Source organism: Schistocerca americana, chromosome 4 (assembly GCF_021461395.2).
Source record: "Schistocerca americana isolate TAMUIC-IGC-003095 chromosome 4, iqSchAmer2.1, whole genome shotgun sequence".
Taxonomy (NCBI): Eukaryota; Metazoa; Arthropoda; class Insecta; order Orthoptera; family Acrididae; genus Schistocerca; species Schistocerca americana.
In genome coordinates, this window is record NC_060122.1 from 444,678,382 (window position 1) to 444,690,199 (window position 11,818).

Consider the following 11,818-nt stretch of genomic DNA (forward strand, 5'->3'; position numbering starts at 1 on the left):
AGTAACCGTGTAAGTGAACTAAAATTCGCCGTCGGATGTCTTTACCGTCACCCGACTCCGATCTGACGCTTGCAGAATAATTTTTAAAAAAGTCTACGTTCAGGACTGCGGCATTATCCCTTTAATGTAATGTTATTTAACGTTAAATGACAAGTACACTGTTTTTGTTCTACTAATTTTTGTTCATTTCTAACCTGCTTTCGGCACATTAGGCCAACTTCAGGAAACAACTGACTACCGCCTGGAAAGGATATTTCTTCTCACGTAACCAAACATTATAGTTTCTTAATGTTGAAATTATACTTTACACAATGGACAATGTTAAGCACAATAAATAATTAAACTACATATTATTACAGGTTAAACGGATTTTTCCCCTGAGGTAGATACTGTTAAGCTGAGTGCTCTTCATTAATGTTGTGCAACAAACATGTTTTTTAACAATGTAAACTAAACTCTAGGTAATGGACGGCATTATACACAATAATTAGAATACACAATCTTACAGTACTAGTTGGAGTAAAGTTTAGTCTGTGGTTTGCAGGTGGTACGGACGGACAGATCTGGTAGTAGTAAATTTAAACGCTTTCTCCGAGAAATGTCGTTACCAGCTAGTTCGACAACCCACACGCGATGAAAATATTTTATGCCCCCTCTCTGCAAACAGCCTGATGTTATCGACGGTGTCAGTATAGAGACAGGGATTAGTAATCAGATGCCGTCGTAGCCATGATGCCTACCAAAATTAGTAAATCAATCAAGAAGGTTACAAAAGTTTATATACTGGAAAAAGAAAATAAATATCTGGTAGCACCCTACTTAACAATAAATGGACACCATTTTGTTCAAATATAATGGACGTAGAGGAATCATAGGCAAAGTTTAAACCGATTTTAAATCGAGCTCTGGAGAAGTATGTGCCGAATAAATGGATTAAGAATGGAAAAGATCCGCCGTGGTTTAATAACAAAATTAGGAAAAAATGACGAGAAAACGGAGATTATTTAACTCTCTATTCAAGAAAGAATACAGAAACATCGCAAGACAAGAATTAGCAGAAATTTGTCAATCTAAACACGATCAATGCGCGAAGGAAAGAACATTTTTCAACGTCTTACGTTTGCGTAAGGTCTTGCTGAGAATCCTAAAAAATTCTGGTCCTTCGTAAAATCGTTAACAGCGTTTGACTCAACCTGTATTTACCACGACTCTCTCACTCGGTTTAGGCTATATATTACTCTCACTCAGAGGAAAATCCCAAGCGACTAGAAAGTAACTCAGCTGACTCCATTATACAATAAGAAGGGTAAAAGAATGCAAAATTACAGACCAGTATCCTTATCGTCGTTTTACTGCAGCATTCTCTTGAGCATACTATAAGTTCGAATGTAATAAATTTCCTTGAGGGGGAAAAGATTCAGTACGAAAATCAGTACGGTTTTAGAAAGCATCACTCGTCCGAAACTCAGCCTCCCCTCTTCCTGCACGATATTCTGCGAACCACAGAAGGACAACAGGCAGATACCATATTCGCATATTTCCGGAAAGCATTTGACACAGTGCCACACTGTAGACTGCTCACGAAAGTCCATGCACACGAAATAGGCTCTCAGATACGTGAGTGGCTCGACCTTCTCAAGTAAAGCCAGTATTGTTCCTGTATGAGCCGGCCGCGGTGGCCGAGCGGTTCTAGGCGCTACAGTCTGGAACCACGCGACTGCTACGTTCGCAGGTTCGCATCCTGCCTCGGGCATGGATGTGTGTGATGTTCTTAGGTTAGTTAGGTTTAAGTAGTTCTAAGTTCTAGGGACTGATGACCTCCGATGTTAAGTCCTATAGTGCTCAGAGCCATTTGAACCATTTTTTTTTCCTGGAGGGGGTAGTTGCGTGCACCAGGGAAGTATGATAGAGTCGCCCTTGTTCTTCATATACATACATGTTAATGATCTGACGTACAGGGCGAGCAACAATCTCTGACAGTTTGCTGATGGCGCTGTAATATACGGGAAAGTGTAGTCATTCAGTGACTGTTAAGATAATGTGATAGTTGTTGAACCAGATAAGAGTGAAAATAAATCAATCGTCGTGAGTCATTATCTCCAAAATGGTTCAAATGGCTCTGAGCACTATGGGACTTAGCATCTGAGGTCATCAGTCCCCTAGAACTTAGAACTACTTAAACCTAACTAACCTAAGGATAGCACACACATCCATGCCCTAGGCAGGATTCGAACCTGCGACCGTAGCTGTCGCGCGTGTCCAGACTGAAGCGCCTAGAACCGCTCAGCCACACCGGCCGGCCATTATCTGCATAATTTTCGTTCTCTACCTACGTGTTACGTCCCCAGCAATGTACGTTTAAAGTGAAACTTCCTGGCAGATTAAAACTGTGTGCCGGACCGAGACTCGAACTTGGGACCTTTGCCTTTCGCGGGTAAGTGCTCTACCAATTGGGCTACCCAAGCACGACTCGCGCCCCGTCCTCACAGCTTTACTTCTGCCAGTACCTCGTCTCCTACCTTCCATACATTACAGAAGCTCTCCTGGTAGAGCACTTGCCCGCGAAAGGCAAAGGTCCCAAGTTCGAGTCTCGGTCCGGCACACAGTTTTAATCTGCCAGAAAGTTTCATATCAGCGCACACTATGCTGCAGAGTGAAAATCTCATTCTGGAAACATCCCCCAGGCTGTGGCTAAGCCATGTCTCCGCAATATCCTTTCTTTCAGGTGTGCTAGTTCTGCAAGGTTCAGAGGAGAGCTTTTGTAATATTTGGAAGGTAGGAGACGAGGTACTGACAGAAGTAAAGCTGTGAGTACCGGGCGTGAGTCGTGTTTCGGTAGCTCAGATGGTAGAGCGCTTGCCCGCGAATGGCAAAGGTCCTGAGTTCGAATCTCGGTCGGGCACACAGTTTTAATCTGCCAGGAAGTTCGTATCAGCGCACACTATGCTGCAGAGTGAAAATCTCATTCTGGTACGTTTAAAGTGTTATTAACGAAGTAGAAAGAGAACGTTTCAGAGTAAAACCCGGATGATCTTGTCTCTGCCAGTTGCACTCGCCACTCAGTCTCCGCACCAGAAGGACAAATTATGCCACTGGAAATGGTTGCCAATAAGCGCCTATTGCGGCACGACACGCAGAGGAAGCAGTACTGTTGAAATTATCGCCGACTCGTTTAAGTAGTATTGCAGTGCTGAGTTCACACTGACTAGACACATCCAGAAAGCTTCTAGTCCATTGCAAGGTAATGTATCTCGCAACCAACCAGTCGTGGTTTCTCCACGGCGCTAATTAGAAATTCCAGCGCAGTATTTTGATGAGTTCTGCGACAAGGCGAACAGCAGAGCGTCTCCTCAGTAATGAATTGTCCCCGCGGTTACACTGGGATCACTGACTGCTAGCGACTTGCGTCCCCGATACCACGCAGCGAAACTGTGACGAATCTAACACGCGCAAAGGCAAACGTTGTCAATTATTCTGTGTCACGAGTAATTATTTAATGAGCTCTCGAAGGCTGCGTAATCTTCGAAAACGTGCTTATTCACTGAATGAAGAGCTCCATTCTGCAGAAACAATTGACAAAATAGTATTGTGACGTATCCGTACGTTACTACTTTAAAAACTGCCTCGCACAAAACTGTAGTTACATTAAAATAAATACTCTAAATGTTATCCTCAATATCTACAGCGCCAGAAGTACACTGAGGTGACAAAAATGACTGCATAGTGACAAGCACATATGCAGATGGCGATAGTGTCACGTATACACGCTGTAAAAGGGTAGGTGTTTCTACATCTACATCTACATGGATGCTCTGCAAATCACATTTGAGTGCCTGGCAGAGGGTTCACCGAACCACCTTCACAATTCTCTATTATTCCAATCTCGTATAGCGCGCGGGAAGAATGAACGCATATATCTTTCCGTAAAAGCTCTGATTTCCCTTATATTATCGTGGTGATCTTTCCTCCCTATGTAGGTCGGTGTCAACAAAATATTTTCGCTTTCGGAGGAGAAAGTTGGTGATTGGAATTTCGTGAGAAGATTCCGTCGCAACGAAAACGCCTTTCTCTTAATGATGTCCGGCCCAAATCCTGTATCATTTCTCTGACACACTCTCCCATATTTCGCGATAATACAAAACGTGCTGCCTTTCTTTGAACTTTTTCGATGTACTCCGTCAGTCCTATCTGGTAAGGATACCACAGTATTCTAAAAGAGGACGGAGAAACCTAATGTAGGCAGTCTTCTTTGTAGATCTGTTACATTTTCCTAGTGTCCTGCCAGTGTCTTCCCCACAAGAATTTCTCTGTGTTCCTTCCACTTTAAGTTGTTCGCAGTTGTAATTCCTAGGTATTTAGTTGAATTTACGGCTTTTAGATTTGACTGATTTATCGTGTAACCGAAGTTTAACGAGTTCCTTTTAGCACTCATGTGGATGACCTTGCACTTTTCGTTATTTAGGGTCAACTGCCAATTTTCGCACCATTCACATATCTTTTCTAAATCGTTTTGCAGTTTGTTTTGATCGTCTGATGACTTTATTAGTCGATAAACGACGGAGTCATCTGCGAACAACCGAAGACGGCTGCTCAGATTGTCTCCCAAATCGTTTATATAGATAAGGAGCAGCAAGGTGCTTATAACACTACCTTGGGGAACGCCAGGAATCACTTCTGTTTTACTCGATGACTTTCCGTCAATTACTACGAACTGTGACCTCTCTGACAGGAAATCACAAATCCAGTCACATAACTGAGACGATATTCCATAAGCACGCAATTTCACTACGAGCCGCTTGTGTGGTACCGTGTCAAAAGCCTTCCGGAAATCCAGGAATACGGAATCGATCTGAAATCCCTTGTCAATAGCACTCAACACTTCATGCGAATAAAAGGCTAGTTGTGTTTCACAGGAACGATGTTTTCTAAACCCATGTTGGCTGTGTGTCAAAAGACCGTTTTCTTCATGTGAAACGCTTTCCGATGTGATTATGGGCTCACGACGGGAATTAACAGATTATGAATGCGGAGCTAGTCGCATAGGACATTTCATTTCGGAAATAGCGAATTCAATATTCCGAGAACCACAGTGTCAAGAGTGTGCCAAAAATATCAAATTTCGGGCGTTGCTTCTTCTCACCACGGGCAACGTAATACCCGACGGGCTTCTCTTAACGGCCCAAAGTAGCAGCGTTTTCATGGAGTTGTCAGTGCTAACAGACAAGCAATACTGCGTTAATGGGCCATTACAGCAGATGACGACGCGAGTGCCTTCTCTAACAGCACGAGATCGCCTGCAACGCCTCTCCTGGGTTCGTGACCATATCGGTTGGACCCTAGAACCTAGACGACTGGAAAACCGTATCCTGGACAGATGAGTCCCGATTTCAGTTGGCAAGAGCTGATGGTAGAGTTGGAGTGTGACGCAGACCCCACGAAGCCATGGAGCCAAGCTGTCAACAAGCCACTGTGCAAGCTGGAGGTGGCTCGTAGTGGTGTGAGCCGTGTTCACATGGAATGGACTGGGTCCTCTGGCATGTCGCTAGGCTAAAGGAGATCCGACACGATATTGGGAGATATACCATGGCTTTCGTCACCCCAGTGTATTTGGTCGTTCTTTAGGGTCCATCAAAAGCTGCCAATTATTCCGAGAGCATCACTTTTCACTTTTGAACTACATTTTAAAGTATTACAAATGCTGTGCCACAAAGAATGTCAATGACACTCAACTCAGTGTCCAGACACTCGTGGATGACGCAGTAAGTGGAATTTGACAGTGGTTAAGCAAAAGCAGAAACGCTCGTCTACTAGAAGAGATATCAAAACTCTTCCCCAGTTTACTTCTAGCACCACTCCAAACAGGAGTGTCGTAGATATGAGTGTCACTGGTGATGAGAAACAGCTGAAATTAAAGTAGAAGAAAGTTCCAGGATACGATGCAACCCCTGTCATATTCTATACCGATTTCAAAACTTAGTTATTTCCCGTTTTAACCTTTACACGCCATTGAACGAAAAACTGTGCCCAGTAATTGGAAGGAAGCAGAGGGCGGATCCGTGCACAAGAAGCGTAGCAGAAATGATACAAAAAAAAATACCGCAAAATCTCATTGTCGCCTATGGCGTTGTAGAATCCTAAAACATATTCTGAGCTCATACAAAATGCAGTATGTTGAGTTGCCGAGCGGGGTCTGTGGGGCTTTCCGCTTCGGAGGTTCGAGTCCTCCCTCGGGCATAGGTGTGTGTGTTGTCCATAGCGTAAGTTAGTTTAAGTCAGATTAAGTAGTGTGTAGGCTTAGGGACCGATGACCTCAGCAGTTTGGTCCCATAAGACCTTACCACAAATTTCCTAATTTCCTTTTAAGAGCGCGATCTCCTCTATCCGAACCAGTATGAATTCCTAAAACTTCGATAATGATAAACCCCTCTTGCGCCTTTCTCACATGACACCCTGAAGGTCGTGTATCAAGGAAATCTGATAGTGCAGTTTTCCTTGACTTCCCAGAAGTATTTACTCGGTGCCACACCAATGTTGATTAACAAAAGTATGATTTACGGGGTATCAAACAGAATTTGTGGCTGGATTGGAGATTTGCTGGTAGGCAGGACGCAGGAAGTTGTCTTGGATGGAGCCTCACTGACAAAAGTAAAACTAATTCCGAGTTTGCCCCAGAAAAGTGTGTTGATTTTTTTTCATGTTGTACATTAATAATTTGGCAGACAGTATTGATAGCAGCATCCGACATTTTTGCAGCTGATGTAGCCGGGGACGGTGGTGCCTATTGGCCAGGGCGGGAAAAGTGGCCGTTGCACATTTTTTGCTCTGAACAGTGCTGCTGCCTGCTGGAGAGCGGTCAGACTAGTTCTGATTCAGACCATCTTTGTTTTCAGTGAGTATGACAAAGCAGACGTCTTCCGCTATTTTTTAGTAAAAACTTCTCTGATTTACAGTTGTCTGATATAAAGTCATATATATTATTATTTTTATCTCACTTATATGTAGAGTAGTAATTTGTTTCATTTAGTTTGATAGTTTCATCAGTAAACCAACAATGCCGACACAGCATGCGATCGAGGAAAGTGGCAACACTATTGGTCGTGAAACGTAGCCAAGGTGTTTATTCATGTAAGAGCTATTTTCTTCTGTACACCACTCTTAATACTATATATTAGTTTGACTTCTAAATCCTTTTACATGGAAAATTATCGTCCATTCATTCTATCCCTTTGTGACGATTTTGAATTAATTAATTTACCTTATTTACAACCGTCTCAGTTCTGTTATATTTGGCCTAATACAAAAATAACAAGTGGTTTCCTGCAGCCACTTCGTACTGTTTCAGGTATTAGGAGATTTAGATGCCTAGAAAAATGTCTGGAAACCAGAACAAAAGCGGGACCCTACTGTAATGGCATTGGCCGCATTACCCCTTATGTCGGGAAAAGTGATCATCATGTAAACCTTAAAAGTGCATATAGTTCCTGTATAGTATTTTCTTTCTCTCCTAAAAATATTTGGTATGATACTTTACTATATGTGTAACCCGCGAACTTCTATCAACAGCCATTTCTATGATGATTCAGTTTATCTTACAGTGGAACCTTCCTCACTGTTTGAAATAAAAAAATAAAAATAAAAAAACTGCACATTTACCAAGCCAGATCATGACGACGTTTCAAAGTCGTGCAGAGATTGGCAAATCGTTTTAAATGGTCAGAAACGTTAAACTGTACCCCAAAACGCAAAAAATGGTGTCCTCTGATTACAATACAACTGAGTCACAACTAGTTAGACTAATTATAGTATACATGGTGGCATTTATACTGTCTTTCTTCCCGCGCACCATAGGTAAATAGAACGGGAAGATATCCTAACATTTGGTACCACGTTCTGACATACACTGCATAGTGATTTGGAGAATAAGTATGTGTTTGTAGATGTAGATGTAAACTAGATAGAAAAATGGGTAACAACTTGCTGCGTTTTGCACATGCTGCTATCTCTCTGAGACTGAAAAATCGAAAACTATTTCAAATCGTTGGCTGATGATAATTGAAACCCATCGTGATAAAATTCCAGTGAAACCAATGCGCAATACTTTCTTATACAGTTCTTTTCGCTTTTGGTTTTCTCTGGTACCTCTTGTCGTCTCGAAGACGAACTCAAGGGAACACACATTCGCACTTTGCTGCTACTTTCCATCATACATCAGTGTCGCCAGTCCAGCTAACACCTGTGCAATATATGTGAAAAGCTTTTCTCTGCATTTGCCACGAACTTAGCTATTCTTACGAACACCACGAAAGATAACCAGCCTAACACATCTATAGGTTTTGGAATTATCTACACTTAGCTTCAAATACAAGGTACTTCAGGAGGAGAGAAGCGCGTGGAATGAGTTAACTGTGTGGAACACTCTATTAGGGAAAAAACTAAAAAACTTATGTTTCATCCTAAGCGGTCGTCATGTAGGCTTTGCTTACCTGAAGATGCACAAATACATGGAGTCAGTGTGGTAATTGTAGGGTACAGCAGAAGGGGCGCGTTTTCTGGGCTCCAGTTCCTGGGGGGTGTAATATTGTGACAGGCGAAAAAATGAAGGAATGGCAAAAGAAAAGTGGAAAGTGGGAGAGCGAAGTAAGGATGTCGTGGAAGAAGAAGAAGAAAGAGGAGAAAAAGATGGGGGTGAATTGTGGAGCAATAAAGTATAAGGTGACGAATATGTATGAAAGAGAATCTTGAGGATATTAAAAAATTACATTAATTGCATGCAAACTTCAAAGCACTTTGTACATTTACACACTCAATACAGGCCATATACCACAACTTCTTACGCTTGAACCTTTGTGTCTGATTTATAACTGGATATCCTGGATATCCGCTTCTTGCAGAAACCGGGCTATGCTGACATAGAGTGAAATTTTCACTCTACAGCGGAGTGTGCGTTGATACGAAACTTGTGTGCCGGACCGAGACTCGAACTCGGGACCTTTGCCTTTAGCCGGCAGTTTTAATCTGCCGGGAAGTTTCATATCAACGCACACTCCGATGTAGAGTGAAAATTTCACTCTAGAAACATCCCCCAGGCTGTGGCTAAGCCACGTCTCCGCAATATCCTTTCTTCCAGGAGTGCTAGTTCTGCAACGTTCGCAGGAGAGCTGTGAAGTTTGGAAGGTAGGAGACGAGGTACTGGCGGAATTAAAGCTGTGAGGAGGGGGCGTGAGTCGTGCTTGGGTAGCTCAGTTGGTAGAGCACTTGCCCGCAAAAGGCAAAGGTCCCGAGTTCGAGTCTCGGTCCGGCACACAGTTTTAATCTGCCAGGAAGTTTCAATACTGACATAGTCCGTTGTGGTCAGCTGTCGAAACAGGTCCGTCACAGATGTAGGTTAGGGAATTCTCGCTCTGAACAAGGCCTTAAAAAACTTGGAGCGTTGTCTGCCATATCATGAACACCCTGGTATCACACGGCAGAGATCTGCAATCTCAGTCGGGTGAACTTCGCAGTATGGAGATGGCTGAACTTTCATCCTATAAAGAGGTGAAGGATAACAGTCGCGATTTTCTTTACGCTAAGCAAAACAACACAGCGTAAGCGTAAAGAGTATATTTTGCGTTTGTTGTTTTGTTTGTTATAGTTTTGTACTGATCGACGATGAAACAGTGAAAAAGGAATCACTTTATTGTTGCATGCAATCTGACGTTGAACCGTGCGTTCTACCATATTTTGAGCTGAATTACGAAAAACAATTATTGATATGTGTACCATTTACTTCACTGAAAAGTCATGATCATCACAACAAGCGAATAAACAGGCTAAACAAATACAAGTTTCAAAAAAAAGGGAGAAAGAAAGAAACGGGAAGATGTTAGCAGGCGTGCAGTTCCGCTGTTTGACTTGGGCGCCAGTTACTGCTAAGTAGAGTCTGCGAAAAAAGGCCATTGACAGCTCGCAGCGCCGTTTCCAGCTGAAGCGTAAACAGCTTCAGGCGAAAACAATAGCATGTGTATAGAGATGCGATAACATTGAGGCGTTGCCATAGAGACGTTTGCAAAACGCATTACGTAACTGTTTGAGGCAGAAGAGTGAAGCAGCCATCCCAAGCCCACTGCTGCAGTCAGACAAGGTTTTTCGCCATCTGTCAACGTTTCTCGCCGACTCTGCTGTAGTTATGCATCTGGATGGAGTACTCTAGCAGCTGGTCTTATTGTCCTGGTTGCCTGAGTTAGCAATACTCCACACAGTGTTGCTGACGCGCACACATGGTGTACATTTACAGGTACTGCATGAAGCTGCGATTGATCTTGTTAGAGAACACAGACGAAAATATATCAAACGAATAACAGGCAACAGAACACTGTCTGGTGTCCCTTACGCGTTGTATGAATGCGGTTCTCTTTTCAGTGTTGTGTGGTATAGAAAAACCGATGCCATCAAAATGTGAACGAAATGGAAAACATTACTAGAGTATTTGAACATGGTCCGAAAAGTAATTGTTGAAGGTACAACCAGATATTCCAAAAACAACAGAAGACACAAGAAAGATTAGCACTACCAGCGTGTCTAGTACGTTAACGAAGAAGATAATATTAGATGTATAAGTAACTTTAATGATATATTTGTTTTACTGCCTTTGTTAAGTGAGGAATCAACACTTACCCACGACTGAACTGCGGGGGGTCGTAATTCTCACACATGTCCAAATGCTAACACTACTGTATCTCGAAATGTTATTCAGCCTTGTTCTTCAGATGACGTGTAGGACAGAATTACTGATTATCAATAACTTATTGGTCGAGCTATTATACACAATCGTCCCAACGGACAGTGATGTGAAAACTGCTGCACTATATGTTGCCGGAATACTTGGAGGATGCTCCGTGGACTTACAAGGGCCGAAATACGTGGGCTATGCAGCAAGTAAGTTCCTATTGATAGCGCAATGGAAACCACTGTGAAAATCAGAAATTTTTGTTTTGCGACAGTTAGCTACAGCTTCCAGCCACTGCTCTACACAGTCACCACTCCGACTTACACATTTATCATAGCGTTGTACCAACTTTCCAATACCCTCGTCATAGAAGGCAGCCGCCTGTGCTTCCCGCCAATTCTCTACGCTCATCTATAGCTCGTTGTCTGTGCGAAAATGTTGTCTTCGTAGCCAGTAGTTAATGTGAGGGAGGCAATTACAGCAATTACAGCATTTTCATTGCCCCTGCAGATTGCGACCGAGAGTTGTCACAAAGTAGGAACCGTATGACAGTTCTGTAATGTGGGCTGCATAACATCAGGCGAAATCTCTCACCAGGACCTCTTACTTGGTGGGAGACAGTATTTTCTACGCGTCTTTATGTGCTCACCATGCGCTCAGAACTGAAAAGAGCGATGTGATGTAACTGACAGGCATACTAGAGCCACTGTCGAACTCATATGTGCAATGCTTTATTAGATTTTCACAGTGGTTTCCATTTCTTGACCGATGGAAATTACTTTCCGAATATCCCTCGTATTATAGACAATCGTCTGAACGGACAATGATGTGAAAACTGCTGCACTATATGTTGCCGGAATACTAGGAGAATGCTCCGTCGATTTACAAGGGCCGAAATATTACTGCAACAGACTCATGGTTGTGTCCACAGTCACAACCTGTGATACAGTACTGCCGTCGGACTGATCGCAGTTGCGCACCCGAATGTTTCCATCAGATCATTGTTTGTCGATAAGCAAACGAACAAAGTCAACATACAAAAGCTGAAAACAATGGAGAAATTATTCTCCGGCGCTTTAAATATTTCTGTGCACTTTACAGATAAATATC

The 11,818-nt window shown here is 42.8% G+C and overlaps 1 non-coding gene across 1 annotated transcript; it reads left to right on the forward strand.

Annotated features, from left to right (window-relative positions):
- Positions 1-9,227: 9,227 nt before the first annotated feature.
- Positions 9,228-9,302, forward strand: Trnal-caa. The gene has a single exon. It is a non-coding gene; the product is annotated as a tRNA-Leu (tRNA).
- The last annotated feature ends 2,516 nt before the right edge of the window (positions 9,303-11,818 follow it).